Source organism: Tenrec ecaudatus, chromosome 10 (assembly GCF_050624435.1).
Source record: "Tenrec ecaudatus isolate mTenEca1 chromosome 10, mTenEca1.hap1, whole genome shotgun sequence".
Taxonomy (NCBI): domain Eukaryota; kingdom Metazoa; phylum Chordata; class Mammalia; order Afrosoricida; family Tenrecidae; genus Tenrec; species Tenrec ecaudatus.
Genome location: NC_134539.1, coordinates 33,027,125 through 33,049,122, shown reverse-complemented (window position 1 = coordinate 33,049,122; position 21,998 = coordinate 33,027,125). Strand labels below are relative to the sequence as shown.

Genomic DNA, 21,998 nt, shown 5'->3' with positions numbered 1-21,998 from the left:
GCCTTGAGGGCCTCCCTCTTATTCGCTGCCCCTCAACTTTAGCAAGCGTGGTGTCCTTTTGAAAGGACTGGTTCTCCTAATAACATGTCCAAAGTACGTACGTGAGAGGAAGTCTCCCACCCTTGCCGCCGAGGAGCATCCCAGTTGCACTCCCAAGATAGGCCTGCTTGTTCTTCTGGCAGTCTGTGGCGCATTCGACAGCCTTCTCCAGCGCCGCACTTCAAACACCCCGATCCTTCTCCGACCCTTCCTTATCCAGTGTCCAACGTTCACCTGCATATGATGGGCTTGAAAATACCAGGGCTTGGGTCAGGCTCACCTCAGTCCTCAAAGTAACCTCCCTATTTTACACACTTCAAAGAGGTCTTGGGAAGCAGGTCTGCAGAGGTGTTTCATCTCCTGACAACTGCTTCCGTGAGCATTGACTGTGGATCCAAGCAAGACAAAAATCCCTGACAACTTCAATCTCTTCTCCATTTAACACGATGCTCCCTATTGGTCCAGGTGTGAGGATTTAGGTCTTCTTCACCTTGAGCTCTCATCCAGAGAGCTGTCCTCTTGCTCTTCCCTACGATAGGCTCTCCAAAGTTCCAGCTTCTGCGTTATCCTGGAGCCTGCTGGGCTCTGACAGCCTTGCTGGCCGTCCTTGTTCCTTCAGCAGGAGTGACAGAAGATGCCTGCTGATGCTAGTCTCTGGACCACCTTGACTTTCCTTGAATGCCTTGTAGCTCTTCCTTCTCTTGTATAGCCGACTCCCCATAATAAATCCCCTCTCGTTCCAATCCCAGAGTGACAGCCATCTTCCGGTTAGACCCCAAACCCCAAGCTAAACTCACCACCATGGAATCAATGCCAACTCAGTGATCCTACAGGACAGGGCAGAACTGCCTCGGTGGGTGTCTGAGACTATCGCTGTTTGCAGGAGTAGAAAGGCCTTTCTCCCAGGAAGCAGCCGGAGGTCTCCAACTGCTGACCTTGCAGTTAGCAGCTCAACACAGAACCACTGCCCCCAGGGCTCCTTTGGGTAGACCCCTCCCCTCCCCACCCGCCAAGTCAGTTCAAGAGGAAATGACTGCTCCGGAGGGCAACGCCTCCGATCCCAAATCACTTAATGGGAGGTGCACTGCTCTGGGCGTGAGGCCTGAGTTTACAGAGGAGAGGAGAGGAGAGGCCCACCCTCCCAAAGGCCACAGGAGAGGAAAGTGTTCTGGGGGGAAACAAGGGAGGAAGAGGCTTTATGGACTCCTGGTTCGCTGTCCTCCGGAGAATATAAGGACAGTAGGGACGGGGCTGAGTCCCTCGGAAATAGGAAGTAAAGCCTTCAGAAGCCTGGCCCAAGCACAGTCACAGCTCAACTGAAAACCCAAGCGTAAGGAACTACTGTCACATTCAAACATATGAAAATCTCCGCCCCAAATGTATTGGGTGCCCTCGCACCCACTCGGCCGGCCTCCTGGGCTTCCCAGTGATGGGCCCGTGAAGCTTGCTGGGTCCACAGGGCTGGCCATGTGCCTCTTAGGGTGGTGGCAGGCACTGGGGTGGGGGGAGCCCTATACAAAGCCAGAGTGGTGAAAAGGGGATTTTCAACTTCACGGGGGCGCAGAGGGACCAGCGGGCTTTTGAAGGGAGAGTGAGCTTTTCTACATTGTTGTGGTGGCAGAACCAGTCCCCCATCTGCCACAAACCAGGCCTCTTCTTTTCACGCACTATTATGCTATCTTTTCAGAACCTCTAAAAAGGACGCTTGATTCAGTCTGACGTGGTGGAACAAACTCCAAATGCACTAAAAGTCGACATTATCGTCCATTCAGGAAGTTGACAGACATCCAGAATGAGGTTTGTCATCAATCGACATGTCACGTTTTTAGAAACAAGAAAACCACTCATACACTTGAGTTTTTCCCACAGTGCTGTCCTTGTAAGCTGTGTTCAACATCGCAACAGTTTCTGCGGCTTTTATCCTGAGCAGGAAACAAAATTTCACAGCTGCACGCTGTTCTGCTGTTGTCTTAAATCGGGGGCCATCACAAAAAACAAAGTTCCAGCGAAACTTCTTTTACGAAAAAAAATTTACTGTGACTACAGAGAACCTTCCCGTGTGACGCCACTGGGTACACTAACTCAGAAGGAGTTCCCGGAAGCTCCCCTAGGGGAACAGGGACTTTGTTCTATGAAAGCTGAGCCCAGTTGAGCTTTTTCCGGTTTGGGGGGTACCCCATCATATAAGAATGGCTCTACATCCTTGCCAATGTTGTGTCATTGCCCATCTGTATCTGCAACCCCACTTTCAGTGCTGCCCTCCATCAGGCTCAAAGCACCCTGGCGGCAATGTCCGGTCAGCATTGGATGGTTACTGCAAAGCCAGCAGTTTAAACCCATCAGCTGCTCTGTCAGGGCAGTTTAAACGTAAAACTATGTGGCAGAATCAATTGGATGGCAGTAGGATTGGTTTTGGGGGGTTTTATTGGCTGGAGGTGGGGGTGCTATAAATCAGGTTGAGTGTCACATAAGAAAATAAGACTCACTAAGAATTACTGGTAATGTTTACCTTGTGTGCAGTATGACATGCCGGTTACATCCTGCCTGACAACCTGGGAGGTGGTGCCCTCATTTGGTAATGAGACCATTGCCCATGGTTATGGAGTGAGTAAGTAACAGAGTCATGTCGACAGTCAGTCAAAACAGCACTGCCCAGCTTGCTCACTTGTGGTAAACTGAGGGCTTGGATGAGTGTATTGGGCTTTATTTCTATGCTTGCACCCACAACTATGGAAAAGTAGCCCTATTTTGAGAAAGCTCTCCATTGATGGAAATGTTTTCAAACACACACTCTGCAGGCTGAAAATGTGCTCCCGGGTAATAGCCCTCCATTAAGGGTCAGTTCGAAAGGAGTGGTCATAAAGTATGTCTCTTTCCTGCGCCTGGCTGGGCACTATGCCTGAAGGGGTGGATAAGAGCAATCAGGGTCTCTAGCCCAGCCCACCATACAATCTCCCAAACTCTCTTCGGAAGTCCTCTTCTGACACAGACCATCTATTGCTCCCCTATGGAGGGATCAGGGAGTTCAAGGTCAACTGGCACTAGGTCAAGACTCTGAGTCATTTTCATTGCCTGTTCACTATGTTACCCGCTTATGCCAGTCCCCTGATTGCTACGTGTTCACTGTCTGGCGAGCGTGCCTTTTGGAAGAACTGTCAGCCCCAGTGCACATACCCACTGAAAATACATTCGCTCTCTTGGTCCTGACATGGGACAAGGAGACCCCATGCCACACTGTCTGTCTGTATTATTTTCTACAATTGCAAAGTCGCTCCTGAGGACCCATTAGAGTCTTGGGGACCCAAACCCCAATACTCGCTTCATTTTGAATCAATATTTCTGGTTTTAAATGGTAAAATTATCTTCAAAGTATAAATATTGTATATACATGGGAACATTTTCAGTGACTATTAAAAGTGAAATAATAATGAAAGACTTTTTTCCCCTATGGAGATTTTAAAAAAATCATTTTATTGGGGGCTCGTATAACTCATCACAACCCATACATACATCATCGTGTCAAGCACATTTGTATATTTGTTGCCATCCTCATTCTCAAAACATTTGCTTTCTACTTGAGCCCTTTGGTATCAGCTCATTTTTTCCCTCCCTCCCTACCACCCCTCCCTCATGAAACCTTGATAATTTATAAATTATTATTATGTCTTGCACTGTCCGACGTTTCCCTTCACCCACTTTTCTGTTGTCCATCCCCTGCCCCCCAGGGAGGAGGTTATACGTAGATCCTTGTAATCAGTTCCCCCTTTCTCCCCCACCTAACCCTCCACCCTCCTGGTATTGCTGCTCTCATTATTGGTCCTGAAGGGATCATCTGTCCTGGATTCCCTGTGTTTCCAGTTCCTATCTGTACCAGTGTGCATCCTCTGGTCCAGCCGGATTTGTGTGTTTCATCAGTGCTACACTGGACCGACTGGCTCTGTCTCCTCCCCACCCCATGGAGATTTTAGGACAAGCACTCTGACGTGATGAAGTGGTTCACTCGTACACTCTGGTGGGAAGGTAACGCAGAACAACTCTGAAGAACAACAGAGCAATGTGTGCTAAAACATCCACCTACTTTCACCCTCAGCTCAGCAATTCCACTTCCAGAACAATCACAGATGTGGCCTCAAGAATACTAGTCACACACATGGAATTGAGGCCAGCTAAACCTCTCAGGAACATGTGGGAGGAGTGGCATCACGAGGATAGGTCAGGGAGGGGGAAGGGGGAGAAAGGGTAAACCCATCACAAGGGTGGATATATAGCCCCCCCCCAAGGGGACGAATAACAGAAATGTGGGTGAAGGGAGACAATGGACAGTATAAGATATGAAATAATAATAACAATACATAATTAATCAAGGATTCACGAAGATAAGAGAGTGGGGGAGGTAGGTGAAAAAAGAGGAGCTTATACCAAGGGCTCAAGTAGAAAATGTTTTAGAAATGATGATGGCAACCTATGTACAAATACGCTTGATACAACTGATGTATGGAATGTTACAAGAGCTGTAAGAGCCCCAATAAAATGATTTTTTTAAAGAGTACTCATCACAGTATTGTTATAATAATGCAAAATTGGGAACAATCTAAGTCTCTAATGCTAGGACACCAAATAATTAAACATTGCGACCACACATTAAAATCTCAGGAACCCATCAACCCTAGTTTGAGAAATGTATGCTATCAAAGATTGTGCACTTCATATAGCATGAAGCAAAAACAGAAGGTTAAGCAATAGAATGAGCCTGCGTTCATTAAATTAATAACACACACATAGTAGAAATCTAGCATGGCATGAACAGTGTAATTCAAAATAGGGGGAGTGGGCTATCTCTTGGAGACAGTATAAACTAGACTTTTCTCCATATAACGGTCTTAATGATAATTACTTTTCTAATAAGGAAAAAAAAGTTTGTTTTTTAATGGCGCATAGGGTTAAAAGAAAGCCCCCCCCCCGCCCTGCACCTCCCCCCCACCCAAAGATTTTTAATGCCACTGAAATAAGTCTCTGGTTTCCATTTAACCAAACATATTAGTTAAAGTATATTTTTTTCATGTAAAAAACACTGGTGAATTTGATTAGCTAGGCATATTACTTTAACTACAACTGTATACTGTTTTTATATCCTCATCCTAGTCAGTACGCAGCTCAAGAAATAAATGTATGAATAATTATCTAGGTGAGGAAGAACCTACTTTTCAGATGAGAACTAGCCCCTCCAGTTCTAGGTCAATCACATTGGACACTGGGGACCTGCACCTACTTGTCTTGAACTTCTGACGTGGCTTCTACCACAGCCCATGCACTAGTCCCCTTCCACTGAACCCCGGACACGAGCCTTTTCTGCATTCTCCTTTCCATACTCATATCCTTGGTGAGCTCATCCTCATGCACAACGTTACCTGTCATTCCTCAATGGTGATCCATTTCTGTTGGGATGGGGATGGGGGAAATTAGCCAAGTTGTACTGGTGTGGGTGTGTGCTGTCATTGTGACTTATGTCAGGTGGGTTGATGTTGCACAACTGGAATGAGAATTTTACAGTACAACTCCCCAGGGACAAGCCTGGTCACGGTTGGCAACCACGGCTGCGCGTTGCTCCCACTCCAAACGGAAGCCAATGAACAGGAAAACGTAGCTACACAGGGGCAAACATCAGCAGAGGTTACGTGTGAGACCCTCGGGTTGATGGTGTCAGGCCTCGTCTGGGGAAAGCAAGAAACCAAGGCAACGTTATTTTTAGCCAGACGGAAGGTGGAAAAGGTGCTCAATTTATAAAACTCTTTTCTGTGAACAGAGTCAATGGGGCGGGAGGTTTTGTTGTTTTTTAGACACATCTTTGGGGTTTTTTGGGTTTTTTTCTTATGGCTTGTCCTAGTCAGTGGATGTACTCTTGTGAACTCAGCTAAAGACAGATCACTTAGCTGTCCCCCTCTCCTTTCCATCCAATTTGTCCTGGGGCTTCTCCTATGCAGTAAGAATGGAAATAGGGGACTCGGGAATGAAGGAGGAAGGGTACTGGTACCCTGAGGGAATGGCAGCCAATGCCACGCACACCTGAATGGAAAACTAATCTGCTTTATACACCTTTTAAAATTGAGACCCGGGACATTTTAATCATAGATCCTTTAATAAGGTGAGCCCTTATTAAGAGGTATGCTCTAAGACCCAATACAACACAGAGGTAAGAAACTTTAGGGACAGAAAGTGACAGTAATCTTTTCCAACTGTTGGGCTAATCATCTCTGAGAAGAAAACACACAATAGAAAAAATAATAATTAAAAAACAAAAACTTTCAACATATGACACTGTGAGAGAGAGCAACAAACACTTTAAAAATCATTAGCAAGACTAAGCCCAGATATTAACCTAGAATAAATGATACACAAAAGCCAAACTTCACTAAAGGGCAGAACCCAAACCCAAACGCACTGCTGTAGAACTGAGCCGACTCATAGCAACCCTCTGGGGCAGGGAAGAGCTGACCCTGTGAGCTTCTGAAACGGAACTCTTTATGGGATTAGAAAGCCCAATTTTCTCCCCAGATGGGTAGACTCAGCCTGAATATCTAGCTAGTAAATATTCTTCAGACAAGCAAAACGGGAGAGAATACTGACACCTCCGCAGTATTATACATATAGTGCATTGGGCCATGCACAATGGTGATTGCCTATGAGGACAGTGACAAGGAGGCAAGTTCTGGGGCTGATCAGACAAGACAAGCAACGGTGTTATTACAAGTATTTATACATGGGAGTTACTCCTTAAGAAAGGGAGATCTAGCGGGACGAAGCCAAAGATCAAGCGCCAAGGGACTCAAATAGGCATCAGAATCAGAATGTTGAAGACAGGGGTAAAGATGCGTATCATGGGGTCCGATGCTTATATTTGCATATTGAGCATAGTTGTTATGGATTTGATTGTGACTCCCCAAAATATATGCAGAAGACTAATATCTTAGACCAGGATCTTTTTTTTTACATTTTATTAGGACTCATACAACTCTTATCACAATCCATACATATACATACATCAATTGTATAAAGCACATCCGTACATTCTTTGCTCTAATCATTTTCAAAGCATTTGATCTCCACTTAAGCCCTTTGCATCAGGTCCTTTTTTTTCCCTCCCTCCCCGCTCCCCCCTCCCTCATGAGCCCTTGATAATTTATAGATTGTTATTTTGTCATATCTTGCCCTATCCGGAGTCTCCCTTCCCCCACTTCTCTGCTGTCCATCTCCCAGGGAGGAGGTCACATGTGGATCCTTGTAATCAGTTCCCCCTTTCCAACCCACTCACCCTCTACTCTCCCAGTATCGCCCCTCACACCCCTGGTCTTGAAGGTATCATCCACCCTGGATTCCCTGTGCCTCCAGCTCCCATATGCACCAGTGTACAACCTCTGCCCCATCCAGTCCTGCAAGGTAGAATTCGGATCATGGTCGCTGGGGGGAGGAAGCATCCAGGATGTGGGGGAAAGCTGTGCTCTTCATCCGGTACTACATCGCACCCTGACTGACTCATCTCCTCTCCTAAACCCCTCTGTAAGGGGATCTCCAGTGGACAACAAATGGGCTTTGGGTCTCCACTCTGCACTTCCCCCTTCATTCACTATGGCATATATATATATATATATATATATTTTTTGCATGATGCCTTATACCTGGTCCCTTTGGCACCTCATGATTGCACAGGCTGGTGTGCTTCTTCCATGTGGGCTTTGTTGCTTCTGAGCTAGATGGCCGCTTGTTCACCTTCAAGCCTTTAAGATCCCAGACGCTATCTCTTTTGATAGCCGGGCACCATCAGCTTTCTTCACCACATTTACTTGTTCACCCGCTTTGGCTTCAGTAGTTGTGTCAGGAGGGTGAGCATCGTAGAGTGCCAATTTAATAAAAGAAAGTATTCATGCATTGAGGGAGTGCTTGAGTAGAGGCCCAAGGATAGACCAGGATCTTACTTGAAAATAGGGTCTTTTAAGATACAATAAGGCGGGTCCTAGTCTCCTCCCATGGGTGTCTTATCAAATAGAACAGGCACAAAGGGTTAGACAGCAGGAAGGTGCCATGCCAACATGCGTGTACAAGCCGAGGATTGAGGAGAGCCACCAAAGCTGAGAGAGATGAGTGGGACTCTTCCTCTCTCGGCGCCCTCAGAAGGAATCAGCATGGCCAGTATTTGATTTCGGCTTCCAATTGGCACCGTGAGACAACAGGGTTTTGTGGTACGGCTGGCAGCCCGAGGAAACGAGAACAGAAGCCCCTCATAGGCTTCCCAGGTGAGCATGGGAAACGCCCCACACCTTGACCTCCAAGGTCAGACATTTCCATCAAATCTCACTGAGGCCTCTTTCAAAATCTCTGTCCATTTGGTTGGCACATTTCTTTCCTTACTACCGAATTCCAGTGTCACCAGGCTGTGTCCAGACACGGCAAGAAAGAGCAGACTGGTGGCTTCATGACGGCTGCTCTCGGCGGGTGACACCAATGGCGTATTGCTGGACTTTGATCTCTCTTCTGAAAACCCGTTGGACAACCAAATTAATCTACCCGCTTTCGTTTGTATCCACCTCAGTCCTTTTAATCTTTCTTTTTTAGTTTTGTTTTTTTCACTTCTATCAACATGTGTTTATTTACTACCTGGGCAGAGGAGAGGGGCTATTAAGGCCTTTACTCATTTTGTTCTGTTAAACACCGCAAAATATGTACATAAATAAGTACAACTTAATATAGGCAAAGATTCTAAAAATAATTTTTCTTGGTTGAACGTAATTGAGCGTCAGTCTGGGGGAGAGACAGCTTGTCGTTAGCACTGAACTCCACCACCGTCACCATGCTCATGTCTGTCCCATCTGACCTTCCGGCACCCAGCAGGCTTGGGGGTGTCCCGTGCTCAGACGTGGGGGTGCCTCGGGTCCAGGTACAGGGGTTGTGGGTAGGTGCGTGGGCTGGCCACCTGAGGGGCACTTCAAAGGCCTCGCAAATCCACTTTCCAAATTCAGAGTCAATGGCGGTCCGCAAAGGGAGCCACGCAGAAGGGACCATCAGTCACAGTGCTTGGCAGGAGGGTTGGGGACAGGACTCCATGTCCTGGGAGGCGGCTGGCCAGCAGGCTCACCTGCAGTGCCTGCTGTACCCAGGGTGGTCCTGTTCGATCATATGACCGAGAACTTACCGCCTCTTGTCTCCTAGTGACTTTTCCTCTTGTATTTCCCAGGATTGTGGGGCGTTTCCGCGAGAGGCTCCTTGAGCAAGAGGAGCTGCGGCTCCGGGACTGGGGGGCTTCTAGGCGGCTCCTTGCACGCCCGGGACTTGGTGTAGCGCCTCACCTTGGTGCTTCCTTCCGGGGCACCAGGACGCACCTGTCTGGGACAGATCTGGGACTTGGACCCACTGGACGTTGACCTGCTGTCGCTTTTTCTCCTCTTCCAGAAGCGGACCCTGACCGGGGCCTCAAGGGGCTCTGCTCTCTGGCTCCGACTCCGGCTCTCTCCCCTTCAGCACCAGGCTGTAGGGCTTGGCCTTTGAGGTCTCTGCTTTCTGCTTGGCACTATTCAGAGACAGTGGAGAGAGCTTGTTCCCTTGGCCTTCTTTGAGGGGTTCTCCTAGCTTAGGGGCTGGCAAGAACCCTGACATGCCCGCGAGCAGGCCCTTGGCCTGTGCCTTCGCCTCCTTGATGGCATGCTTCCTCTTTGCCACCTCTTTCGAGGTGCGTCAGATCCACTTTTCCCGAGCATCCAGCTGCAGGCTTTTTAAGCAGATCTCTTGGATTTCCTCTGCAGTTGCTCCAAACCAAAGAACCCAGTGGGGACGGTGAGGCAGAGGGATCTGAGTGTGTGGGCAGCCAGGTGAATGCAGGCGCAGGCGCAGGCGATGCTCTCGGGCTGGAGCCTAACAAACACGTCTGTGCCGGACTGTCGGTCATGTAGTTCCCTCCGAGGCTACCCACGACACCTGGACCAGGTGCTGGCTACGCTCATGCTTACCACCTGGAGGTACACAACAATTACCTCATGAGGGTGCTTCACGTGGACACAGAACCCAGCTCTTTGAGAACGCGCCTTTCCGCCTTGATGACCTGGTTTTTCAGGTTAACATGATCTGCATCTAACAGCAGAGCCACAGGTTTCTGCTTCTCTCGCAGGTGTTGGAGGGGATGAAGCACATTGATGACATCGCCCGGATCCGCTTGGGAGCCTCTTCGGTTTTGGAGGCCAGGTGCACACAGGCCATGGACACGTGCTCCATGGAATGCTTCATGAATGACTTGGTATAAAAGCATCGCTGGAATAGCATCTGCCCGGTAGCCATGGCCACCTGAGGCAAGAGGAGCAGGATGCCGGCCGCCAGGATGAGCTCGCAGCTCACCATGCGGAGATCGCTCTCCAGATCGGTGTTGAGGCCACTCGACATGGACAGCGTGAAGAATGCAATCTATCCCCAATCAGTACCCCCTGGGGCCCGGAGGCAGCACTCCCCGCACCCCGGGCTCTGGGGCTGCTAATGCAGCCTCCTTTTCATCTTTCAAAGCCTTAGCTCAGTCTTTTCTTCCATGAGGGTAAACTCAAACCATAAAGATCACGCTGTACTCTGAATGGACACTGAGGTCCAGTGGCACTGTAGGTTTAACAGTAGGCTGCTAACTGCATGGTCAGCAGTTCAAACCCAACAACCACTCCAGGGGAGAAAGCTGAGACAGGCTGCTCCAGTAAAAAATAAAGAAGAAATCCTCAGATCGTGTAGAGGGGCTTCTATGAGTCAGAACGGGCTGTGTGGCAGGAACTTGGCTGGTTGCTGCTGTTTTTGTTTTTATTCTTCCTACTGGTGCTGTGGTTATTTGCTCAGCTGCTAACTGGAAGTTTGCAAGTTTAAACCCACAACATGCTCCATGGAAGAAAGATGTAGCAACCGCCTTCCAGAACCCATCAGGTAGAACCACTCTGTCCTATAGTCACTGTGAGTGGAAATCAGCTCAATTGGCTTGGTTTTTACTATCTGGTTTTAAATATTAGTATGACTTTGTGTGTGTCTGCTATTTATTTATTTGTAGTTTGGGGGAAAGTTTACAGGAAAAAAAAGTTTTCCATTTAACAATGTATACCCATTTTTCATTGTGACATTGGTTGCAATCCATGTTTGTCTCAAACCAAACTCACTGCCATCCTAGGTGCCCTATGGGACAGAGTGGACCTGCCCCCTTTGGCTTCCTAAGACTTCAAGTCGTTTTTTTAATTTAATTTAAATTTAAAAAATCTTTTCATTGGGGGAATATTAGTATTACTTTATGAATGTTAATAGTCAGTGGTACTTACTACCTTCACTTGGAGTGACTTGAAAGAGGGTGGAGTCATGACTATGGAGTCTGAGTGGTTTCAGGAAGTTATAAATGGTTAGCTCCAGAAGACCTCTGGCAAGGATCCTACGTTCTCTGAAGACAGTCTACTGAACTCTTTCGGAGAAAAGATAGGATCAAAGTGGGATTGGAGAGCCCAAACCAGTTTTGCTTACACCAAAGAAGAAAGCAGAGGAGCTACAGATGATGATTTGCTATCATTTTCCATTCTGCGCCATGTCACTCACTGCTCTGTCGCTGGCTGTATGCAAGCCACGACTCCCTTCTGTCCGTAGGTCAGGGATCCTGATCCCTATTCCCCATGATCAGCTGCCTGTTCCATCGGATAGCAGAGTATTAAGGAGATTATCAGCAATCTGGAATACTTTCTCCAACTGAGAAAGAGCAGTCACAGAGGTGATCCCATTTTCTTGACTTTGCCATGTAAGTCGTGACGACTCGCTAAAGCGTCCCTGCCAGCCGCAAGTACAAAACGTAGAGACGCTCCTCAGATTACTTACCACCCGGATGCTGCTCACTCATCCTAGTCCCAGCCCTAAAATGTGCCCACCTGTCTCTGGGCCACTTACCTACCCATACTGCGGTCTGTCATGTGATACTCGGCGCATTTTTCTCCCAGGTTGTCGACCATTTTCTTACTTTGTAGGAGCTTTGTATGTATTCAAAAGCAATTTATTTATGGGGGGAAAATCTACAACCTCTCCCATTAAAATATAAACTCTATGAGAGCAAGGGTATTGTTTATGTTCATTATTAATCTCCAGTGCCTGACACATAGCAGGCGGCCATCACATAGTTGACTAATGAACAATTAATGCTTAGTAGGTACTGAATTATGGTAATGACACACAGGTACATGGAACAAAAGCATAACATTTCTGCTCTATGATCTGTTCTTTTTCATTTGATTTTTGTTGTTGCGAATGTATGCAGCAGCTTGCCACTTCAATAATTTCTACATGTACAATCTTTTTCATTATTTAGAGAATAATTTATTAGTTGCTGTAACCAAACACATGTAGGTCTGACCTTGCATATGTAATACAGTGTGTTACCCCTGTACAGATGGAAGAAAATTAAATTGAACATTTCTAGACCAATATGGCTGTTAATTCCTGTACAATGGCAACTCAACATGGTACAACTGGGATACTTTTCCAAAGTTAACAGCACAGCTGAAGTTTCGAAAAACTCAAATTCTATATATGTATGTATTTATTTATATTAAAAAGACCAATTGCAGTGTTGTGCATCAATAGCAGCAACTTATCCAGGCTCTGCAGTCATCTGAACAAAATTATAGAGACATCCAGCACACCCCACTGAAAAAACCCCCGGAACCTCAGAACACAGCAAAGTTCTGTCTGTCATTGTTGTGGCACCTGGCATCATTATTTTCATTAGCTTCTCAGTCATCTAGAAAACATTCTAGAATAACATCGGTGAAAGGCAGCTCTGATGTAGCGAGGTCACCATTACCTCTCAGGTACAATCTGTGGCTCTCGCTCCTTGAGTTGTCAAAATCCCCATCTTCCTCTTCCGAGTAGTCCTCCCTCACTAACAGAAACTCAAAGCCCTCCAAGGTCCTAGCTCTACTTTTCAGTAGCTCTAGTCAATTTGATTCTCTCTACATTGTTCTTCAAGGAACAGCAGGCTGTTACCTCGAGGGGGGAGGGAGGGGGCAGTGGAAAGGGAACTACATATAACCTCCTTTCTGGGGGGAGGACAACAGACAAGTGGGTGAAGGGAGACATCGGACAGTGAGATATGACAAAATAATAATTTATAGATTATCAAGGGTTATGAGGAGCTGATGTCAAGGGCTTAAGTGGAGAGCAAATGTTTTGAGATTAATGAGGGCAACGAATGTACAAATGTGCTTTCCACACTGATGTATGTAAGGATTGTGATAAGAGTTGTATGAGGTCCAAATAAAATGATTTTTTTAAAGTAAATCACAGCTTATGTCAAATTCGATCACTTGGCCAAGTTTGTAAGATTGCTATACTGTCGATTCAGACTTTCATCAACCCTCCCTTTCCCATCATCCCCATTCATTTTTTGGTGAGGTTCTAATATACGTGTACAGTGCTTTCAGAATTGTAACAAATATACCCATGAGAAACAATTTTATAAAATTCACATATAGTGCTTAAATATTGAAAAAGAAAAAAAGAACAGAAGGCTTGTGGCAGATTTTTTTTTTTTTACTAGTTAAGCTGCACTCTGATTCAATTTTAATTAGACTCCAGGGCCTATTTTTGGTTTCAGGTGTCAAGATGATCTTACGGCAACAATTTCAGGAGTTCAGCCATCCTCCATGACCCTAGAAAGTCCAGAGTCCGTGAGAATTTGAAATTCTGTTCTGTATTTCCCCCTTTTGATCAGAGTTCTTCTATGATACCTTTGATCACATTGCTTAGTCAGGGTAGCCAGTTTTCCATCCAGTTTTTCTGGTTCCCTGGCAAAGAAGGCAGTTGTTCAGGGAGGCACTCAGCCACACCTTCCACATCCTCCTCCTGCTTCCTGACTGACCGTCTTCCTTGGCAGCTTCAGGTTGGGGGGGGGGGGGTGCATGGGAGAAGGGGAGGTGGGAGAAAGGAAGGGGAGTGTCAACCAACCCAGGGATAAGGGAACAAACCAGGAACAAGTGATCTAAAATCGATGGCGAGGAGGGCATAGGATGCTTGGTGGGGCTTGATCAAGGGCAATGTAGCTCAGAGGACTTACTGAAACCCGAATGAAGGCCAAACATGATAGTGGGGCAGGAGGAAAGTAAAAGGAAATAGAGGCAAGAACTAGGAGGCAAAGGACATTTATACAGGTCTAAATACAGCCATGTACATATAGATCTATGTATATATATTTATAGGTTAAGTATTAAGGTACCAGACAGACATTGGGCCTCTACTCAAATACTCTGTCAATGCAAGAACACTTTGTTCTAATAACCAGGGATTCTGTGATGCTCACCTTCCCTGACATGATAGCTGAAGACAAAATGGGTGCATAAGCAAATGTGGTGAAGAAAGCTAATGGTGCCCGGCTATTTAAAGATATAGCATCTGAAGTTTTAAAGACTTGAAGACAAACAAGTGGCTATCTAGCTGAGAAGCAACAAAGTCCACATGGAAGAAGCACATCGGCCTGTATGATCATGAGGTGTCGATGGGATCAGGTATCAGGCATCAAAGACCCAGAACAAAAAAATCCTATCAATGTGAATGAAGGAGAGTGCAGAGCAGAGACCCAAAGCCCTTCTGTAGACAACTGGACATCCCCTCACAGAAGGGTCACAAGGAAGAGACAGGCAGTCAGGGTGCAGTATAGCACTGATGAAACATACAACTTTCCTCTAGTTCTTTAATGCTTCCTCCCCACCCCAACTATCATGACCTCAATTCTACCTTACAAATCTGACTAGACCAGAGCATGTACATGGATACAGATAAGAGCTGGAAACACAGGGCATCCAGACAGATAAACTGCTCAGGACCAGTAATGAGAGTAGTGATACCAAGAGGGGAAGGAGAAGGTGGGGGAGAAAGGGGAAACGTATCACAGTGATCTGCATATAAACCCCTCCCTGAGGGATAGACAAAAGAAAAGTGGCTGAAAGGAGACAGCTGTTGGTATAAGACATGAACATTTTTTTAATAAATTATCAAAGGAGAATCAGGAAGGGCAAATGAGGGAGGGGGGAAATGAGCTGATACCAAAGGCTCAAATAGAGAAAATGTTTTGAAAATGATGTAGCAATGAATGTACAAATGTGCTTGACACAATGGATGGATGGATGGATGGACCAGTAGCCTAACTTTATATTGGTCACAAATAATTTTATTTTCTAACAATTTTACTCAATGCAACTTTGGACCCCCCCAAAGAAAGTTCTTCCTTGGGGGGGGAAAGGAGGGGCAACCTATCATAATGATCGGCACACAACCATACACCCCACTCCAAGGGGAAGAACAATGGAAACCACGGGGGAAGGGAGACAGTGGTCGGTGTGAGATGTGAAAATAATAATAATTTGTAATCTATCAAGGTGTCATGAGGGTAGGGGGAGGGGCAAAGAGGAACTGATAGCAAGGGCTCAATAGAAAGTAACTCTAGAAAAGAATGATGGCAACATATGTACAAACATGCCTGATACAATTGATGTCTGGATTGTAATAAGAATTGTAAGAGCCCTCAATAAAATGATTAAAATATAATAAAAATAAAATAAATAAATAAAAGTTCTTCCTTATGAAGACAAAATGTAGCCCCCTATAACTAACTGTCAGCTAAAATAAAGTTCTTCATTCAACATCTGGAGCTAACCCAAGTAAATCTGACCCCTCCTTTACACGCCAACCCTGCAACTAAAGACAGTCCGATCATGTCTGCCCTGTCACTTTTCATTCTGTCGGGCCTGGCCCGGCCCTGAGTGTTTCATGAAGGTGGCCTGCTCATTCGTTGTGAATCTATTCAGAATTTTCAAAGCATTGAAGAGCAAGTAGATTTCCACTTATTCGTGGCTTTTAAAGGACTCAATTAAGCCAGTTGATCCTCCTTAGGACGAATGACTACCTTTGACAACGAAATATGAATAGTTATTATTTTTTGATAACTATTCTTTTCCTACTAAACATAACCTGCCCCCAGAGCAGTACAAGTAGTTGCTAAGCCGTTTGGAGCAAAGCATATTGTGATGCCATCTAGTTGGGATTCCACAAAAGATCCAGGACCCAAGGCCCAATGATGCGGGTGCAAATCACAGAAATAAATGCAGCCCATCTGGCTGCAGTGTGTCACGGGATGTTGTTAACTAACCAAAAAGTAATTCTTACTATTCCGAAATTCAGTTCTCGCCAAGGTGACATGGAATACCAATGTTAAGACTGAGAGCTTCATCCATCCCACCCATTCCAGATCCCACAACCAGCTCTACTAAATCAGAGTCCGAGGATAAGCCAATCCGGGTAGTTTCGGGGATGGGAGGTAGGCTGTAGGACGGAGTCCCTAAGTTAAAGCCAGCCAGCACAGCCTGGTGTGGGGTGCCTGTGGGAGTCCTGAACCTTCCCAGCTTCCTGTGCTCTGGTTGTCCTGGTAACCTGAGGCCTCCGCGTTTGTGTTGGCACCGGGGGTTCAAGAGCGGAAGCAAAGCTGGAGTACCAGAAAGACTGGCAGGAAAAGCTGTAGGAAGTACAGTTATGCACAGGAGGGTCAAGCCTGGGGCATAAGAGTTCCCCGCGGTGGGCATGGGAGCTGTGCCTGATAAAGCTGACAAGCTCCAGATTCTTCCTACTTGGCTTCTGACGCAGTGGGTCTAGAGCAGCGCTTCTCAGCCTGTGGGTGGAGTCCCCTTTGGGGATTCCAACGACCCTTTCACAGCGGTCGGCCTGGCCGTCTAAGACCATCGGAAAACACATAAGAGTTTCACAATACATAATTACATATTATTTTGTGATTAATCACTATGCTTTAATTATGTTTAATTATGTTCCATTTGTAACAATGAAAATGCATCCTGCATATCAAATATTTACTTGACGATTCCTAACGGTAGCAAAATGACAGGGATCAAGTAGCAACGAAACTAATGTTATGGTTGGGGGTCCCCACCACATGAGGAACGGTATGACAGGGTCGCAGCATCAGGAAGGTCCACAATCACTGCCCTACCTGCTCCAGCCAGGTCCTGTAGAGTCGATGGTGACTTCAAGTGTGTCCCACTACACTGTGCTCGCTGATTTTTTTAGAAAGATCGCCTGCAGGTGAACTCAACCACCGCCTTTTCACAGTGAAGCATGTGAACCATTCGTACCAGGGGAGGAGCCAGGACCAACTCAGGAGCAGACCATTTCAAGAGGCAAGTTACTTCCTATGAAGGAAGTCAGAAACCGCACCTTTGAAAACCAAGGATAATCAGCTGCTGGGCAGGGTAGGTCTGGTGGTGTTAAGATCAATTTCATATTCTAGCACAGTCATTCCCAGTGGGGAATGAGGAATTGGGGGAGGTAGGTGAGAGGAGTGAGCAGGTAGGAGGGATTTTGCCCTCCAGGGGACAAATGGTAAGATCTGGTGATCACACTGAGAGAGTGCTACTGGAGACCAGTGAGTAGAGGCCAGCTCCCACTGCAAAGCATTCCCAGGCCCAGCACATCAGCAGTGTCAAAGGTCAACATGTGCACGAAAGCATATTCCCTCTGCCCTCCTGTTCTCCCTTCTGGCTCCCCAGCAGGCAATGCCACATATCCTGCTTTAGGCCAGGACAGAAATGTATGTGAGATTCACCTGGGGGAAAATGTTAGGCCCTCCAACATGATTTTTGTTAAGGTGCTGTATTCCATGAATGATGTGGTCATGGACATATGAATAATAGACAACTAAGGGACAGCCACGGTGAGGGAAAGGGACTCATGGGGAGAGGAGGCAGCGAGTGACAAAGGAAACGGATGCTGCAGCCTCAGTGGATACAATCTACCCGTGCCCAGAAGGCCGATGAAGAGATAATAAGTTGATTATAAATAAAATAACCTGGCTAACGGTTCTAAAAATATCTCGATGAGCAGAGAATGAAAACCAAAAGCATGAACAAGAAAAAGAAATGCGCAAGAAGATCGTAAACGCGCTTTAGTCAAGATAGATCTGGAATGAAAAGGAGGGTCCTCTGGAAATTACAACAACTTAAAGGAATCCCCAGGGGGGGCGGGGGGGGAGAGAGAGAGAGAGAGAACTCTGAGGAAGAGGTTAGGGATATGTGAGGAGAGGGAATTTGAGTATTTACAACCCTCTCACCCTAACCTAAGGACCTGAACCATGGTGGCACGGTGGGCGCAGGAAGGCACATGGAGGAGCAGGAGTAGTCTGAAGAATTCCTCTTCAAGGAAAAGAGGGCAGATGGCAATGTTCAAAGAGGAGGACGAAGACTGTAGTTCAAGGAGAAGACAAAGGAAACGGTTTTTGAGAAAGATGCGGGCAGGGACTCCGGTGAGGAAGAGGCTAAAAGGGAAAGTTTTCCAAGTTTTGCTTTGGGGTGGGAAATGTGAGAGCGTCTAGGAAAGCTCTCATAGAAACCGCTGTTGCAAAAAACGAGGCGCTGATACCAAGGGCTCACGTAGAAAGCAAATGTTTTGAGAATGATGATGGCAACATTTGTACAAATGTGCTTGACACAATAGATGGATGTGTGGATTGTGAAGAGCTGTATGAGCCCCCGGTTAAAATGATTTTTTTTTTAAAAGAAACTGATATTGCTTATCAGCTCTTTGGGGGTAAACCCACTGCCACCACATGTATTCCAACACAGATCAACTCTGCAAGAAGGGAGAACTGCTCCCTGGGGTGCCAAGACTGAAGGTCCAGACCACCTCACTTTTCTCCTGCAAAATGGCTGGTGAATTTGAACTGCTGCCCTTGAGATTAGCAGCTCCATGCAGGACCCACAATGCCGCTAGGGCTTCCTACTTAGGGTATGCGGTTCCCGTGGTTTTTTCTCAGTTGTCGCATGTCATCTTGCCACCAAAAACAGTTTTAAGAGCCCAGTGATGCATGTTTTTCGTATGTCTGAGGTGAACACCGGCCTTCTGAAGCAGCCAAGAGAGCCAGGCAACAATGAGAGAGAGAGAGAGAGAGAGAGAGAGACACTCAACAAGATTAACCTCCAGACTTGAGAGCTATGCTGTTCAATACAATAGCCACTTGTCTCAACGGTCCTTTCGTTTTCTTCAGTGTTTTTATTTTTTTAATGCCCTACAACTTTGTCGAGGTATAGCTAGCTAAATGTAGTTCAAATTAAGTAAAACTTAGACTTCAGGTCCTCCGTGGCACTAGCCGCCTTTCAAGTGCTCAGTAACTGCCCGTGACCAGTAGCCACTGATGAGAGGGTGCAGGAAAAGAATGTTTTCCATGGCCAGGTGGTTCTAGTGGACAGCACTGGAGCACCGGGGAAAGCTTCAGGCAAGCAACTAGCAAAAGGCAAATCCTCTTCCAACGTTTTGTGAACTGCCGCGTTGAACAAGAAGTAGATTTCTTCGCTGCTTCAAAGAGCAGAACATAGGAACGGTAGACATCGTGGCATCTAGAAACAGTTCCGGGATAAAAAGGCTAAAGGCGGGCCCGAGAGGATCACAAAGTCTAGGATTAGGAAATAATCATAGTCTGACCTGTTAAAAACTCAAGTTTTAACAAAGACAAATGAGGAAAAACGAGAAGATTTCAGAGGGTGTTAAAGAGGGGACCGACCCGGGAAGGGTGGGGATTGAAACGTGTGCTATGAAGCAGTAGTGGTGGATGTTGGCAGAGACTGAAGTGGAGGGAGAGGATTTATAGTAGAGGGAGAAGGTGTGAAGTTTTCCTCTAAAGAGGCCCAGCGGAGCAGAGGAGGAATGAAGAAAAGGGCCTGTGGGAATAAGAGAGGCCAGGAGCCGAAACAGCAGGGGAGAAAGCAACAGGCCGGCCAGGAGGAAATCATTTTCTCTAGTTCATTAACTGACCCAGATTTTCTTGTTGTTGTTTGGAAGGGGGTGGGGCAAGGGCTATTGTAGGGTTTATCGATCTTTAATATAAATTATAAAGACCTTTAAGCTTTACAATTGCCCAACAAGAATGATAAGGATCATGATGGAGTTCCTGGTGATTTCTAAAAAAGTACTATTTGCCATTTATCCGTCTCCTTGTAGAAGAGAAATCAAGCTAATCAAATGTCCCATTGTGGAAACACCATGTGACTGGACCGGCTTTGGCTTCTCTCTCTTTATCCGCTGTAGGGTCAACACAGAGAAGAATATCACATGTGCACAGAACATGGCAAGAAACCAACCATGGGCTCAATAGAAAGTACATGTCTAGAAAATGAGATGACAACACATGTACAAATATGCTGGATACAATTGATGTATGGATTGTTGTAAGAGCTGTAAGAGCCCCCAATAAAATGATCTTTAAATAATTTTTTTTTTAAAGAAATGAAGCTTGATGGTAAGAGTGGGTCCCTTGTACACTGTGGCTCAATGCCTGCTTGTCCTGAGATGTTTTAAATGCTTTAGCTGGTTCAAGTTAAAAAGATGACCCCAAAATAAAGGCTGAAGACACGAGCCGAAAGATGCTGGCGAGAGGAGCAGGAGTGCGCTGTTGCTTGCCAAGCAGCCGGGACGTGACCACTGCAGACGTGACCACTGCAGACGTGACCACTGCAGACGAGACCACTGCAGACGAGACCACTGCAGAACCCAGTCAAGTTGGTGAGGAGAAAATGTCACACAATTAAGACAAAGGAAACGGCTCAGCACCATCTAATTAACCTTGGCAGCCTCACTTAGGGCTTTGACTCAAATGTCGAATTAGATGTTCCAACTTTTCTCTTTTTATTTGATTTTTAAAAACTCAACACAATCACATACTGGATCCATTTGGAGATGTAATTTTTAAAAAATCATTTTATTGGGGGCTCGTACAACTCTTATCCATCCAGCCATCCATTGTGTCAAGCACATTTGTATATTTGTTGCCATCATCGTTCATTCTCAAAACATTTGCTTTCTACGTGAGCCCTTGGTATCAGCTCTTCATTTCCCCCTCCCTCCCTCCCCGCTCCCCCCTCCCTCACGAACCCTTGATAATTTATAAATTATTATTATTTTGTCATATGGTGATGCAATTTTAAATGACTGTAAAATGAGCAAGGAACCTTGGTAATGCCGTGGGTTACATGTTGTACTACTAACCACAAGGTTGATAGTTCGAAACCACCAGTCTCTTCAGGGTAAAGATGAGGCTTTCTACTCCCCTGAAGAGTTAGCCTGGGAAAACCCCGAGGGGCCATTCTGCCCTGTCCCATGGGGTCACTGTGAACTGGAATCGATTCCGTGGCAGTGAGCTTGAGGGTCTGGGCTTCTCAGTATAAAATGAGCAGAACAGTAACGTTGATCACCTGTTTTCAGGCTACCTGCTGTTGTTCCTGCTCAGAGGTCAGCCATGGCTCGACCATAGTGTTAAGATCAAACCGAAACCCTCACTCTGGAATTCAAAGCCTTCAATGATTTGGCTACGTTCGTTTCTAGTGCAGTGGTGGTTACGGGTTGGTCTGCTAACCTCAAGATCTGCAGCTCAAAACCACTAGCGGCTCCGAGAGAGCAAGATGAGGCTTTCTTTCTACTGCGATGAAGAGCTGCGGTCCTGGAAACCCACGGGGGCCATGCTACTCTGGTCCTATAGTTGACATCGACTGGATGGCAGTGAGGTTTCTGAGTATCCAAAATAACCCTAAAACTTAGCACCCCCCCCCTCGCCCCAGGGCTCTAGACTGACCCCTCTAGGGCTTGGGCCGTCTTCCCACCCGCGGTGGAATTCTCTCCTTCCATTGGACCCCGTTCTCCAGGGAGGCTTTACCTGCAGCCCACCGGCCCTTCCCTGGCCGGGTCTCGGCGCCCACCCACCCGACCCCGGCTCCACACGTTCTCCAGGGCTCTTCCCCACCTGCCCACCTGCCTCCATTCAGCGGGCTGTGTATTCGGGCTATTTTGACATGGACGCCCGCAGAGGTCTTCCAACTGAGACCCTCCTCCGGCGGCTCTCTCCCCAAATCCCCCCACCAAACTCCGGCCACCTC

General features: G+C 46.5%; 1 pseudogene; it reads right to left on the bottom strand.

The window, feature by feature from the left end:
* Positions 1 to 9,219: 9,219 nt before the first annotated feature.
* Positions 9,220 to 11,210, bottom strand: LOC142458469 (cyclin-L2-like; annotated as a pseudogene).
* Positions 11,211 to 21,998: the final 10,788 nt, after the last annotated feature.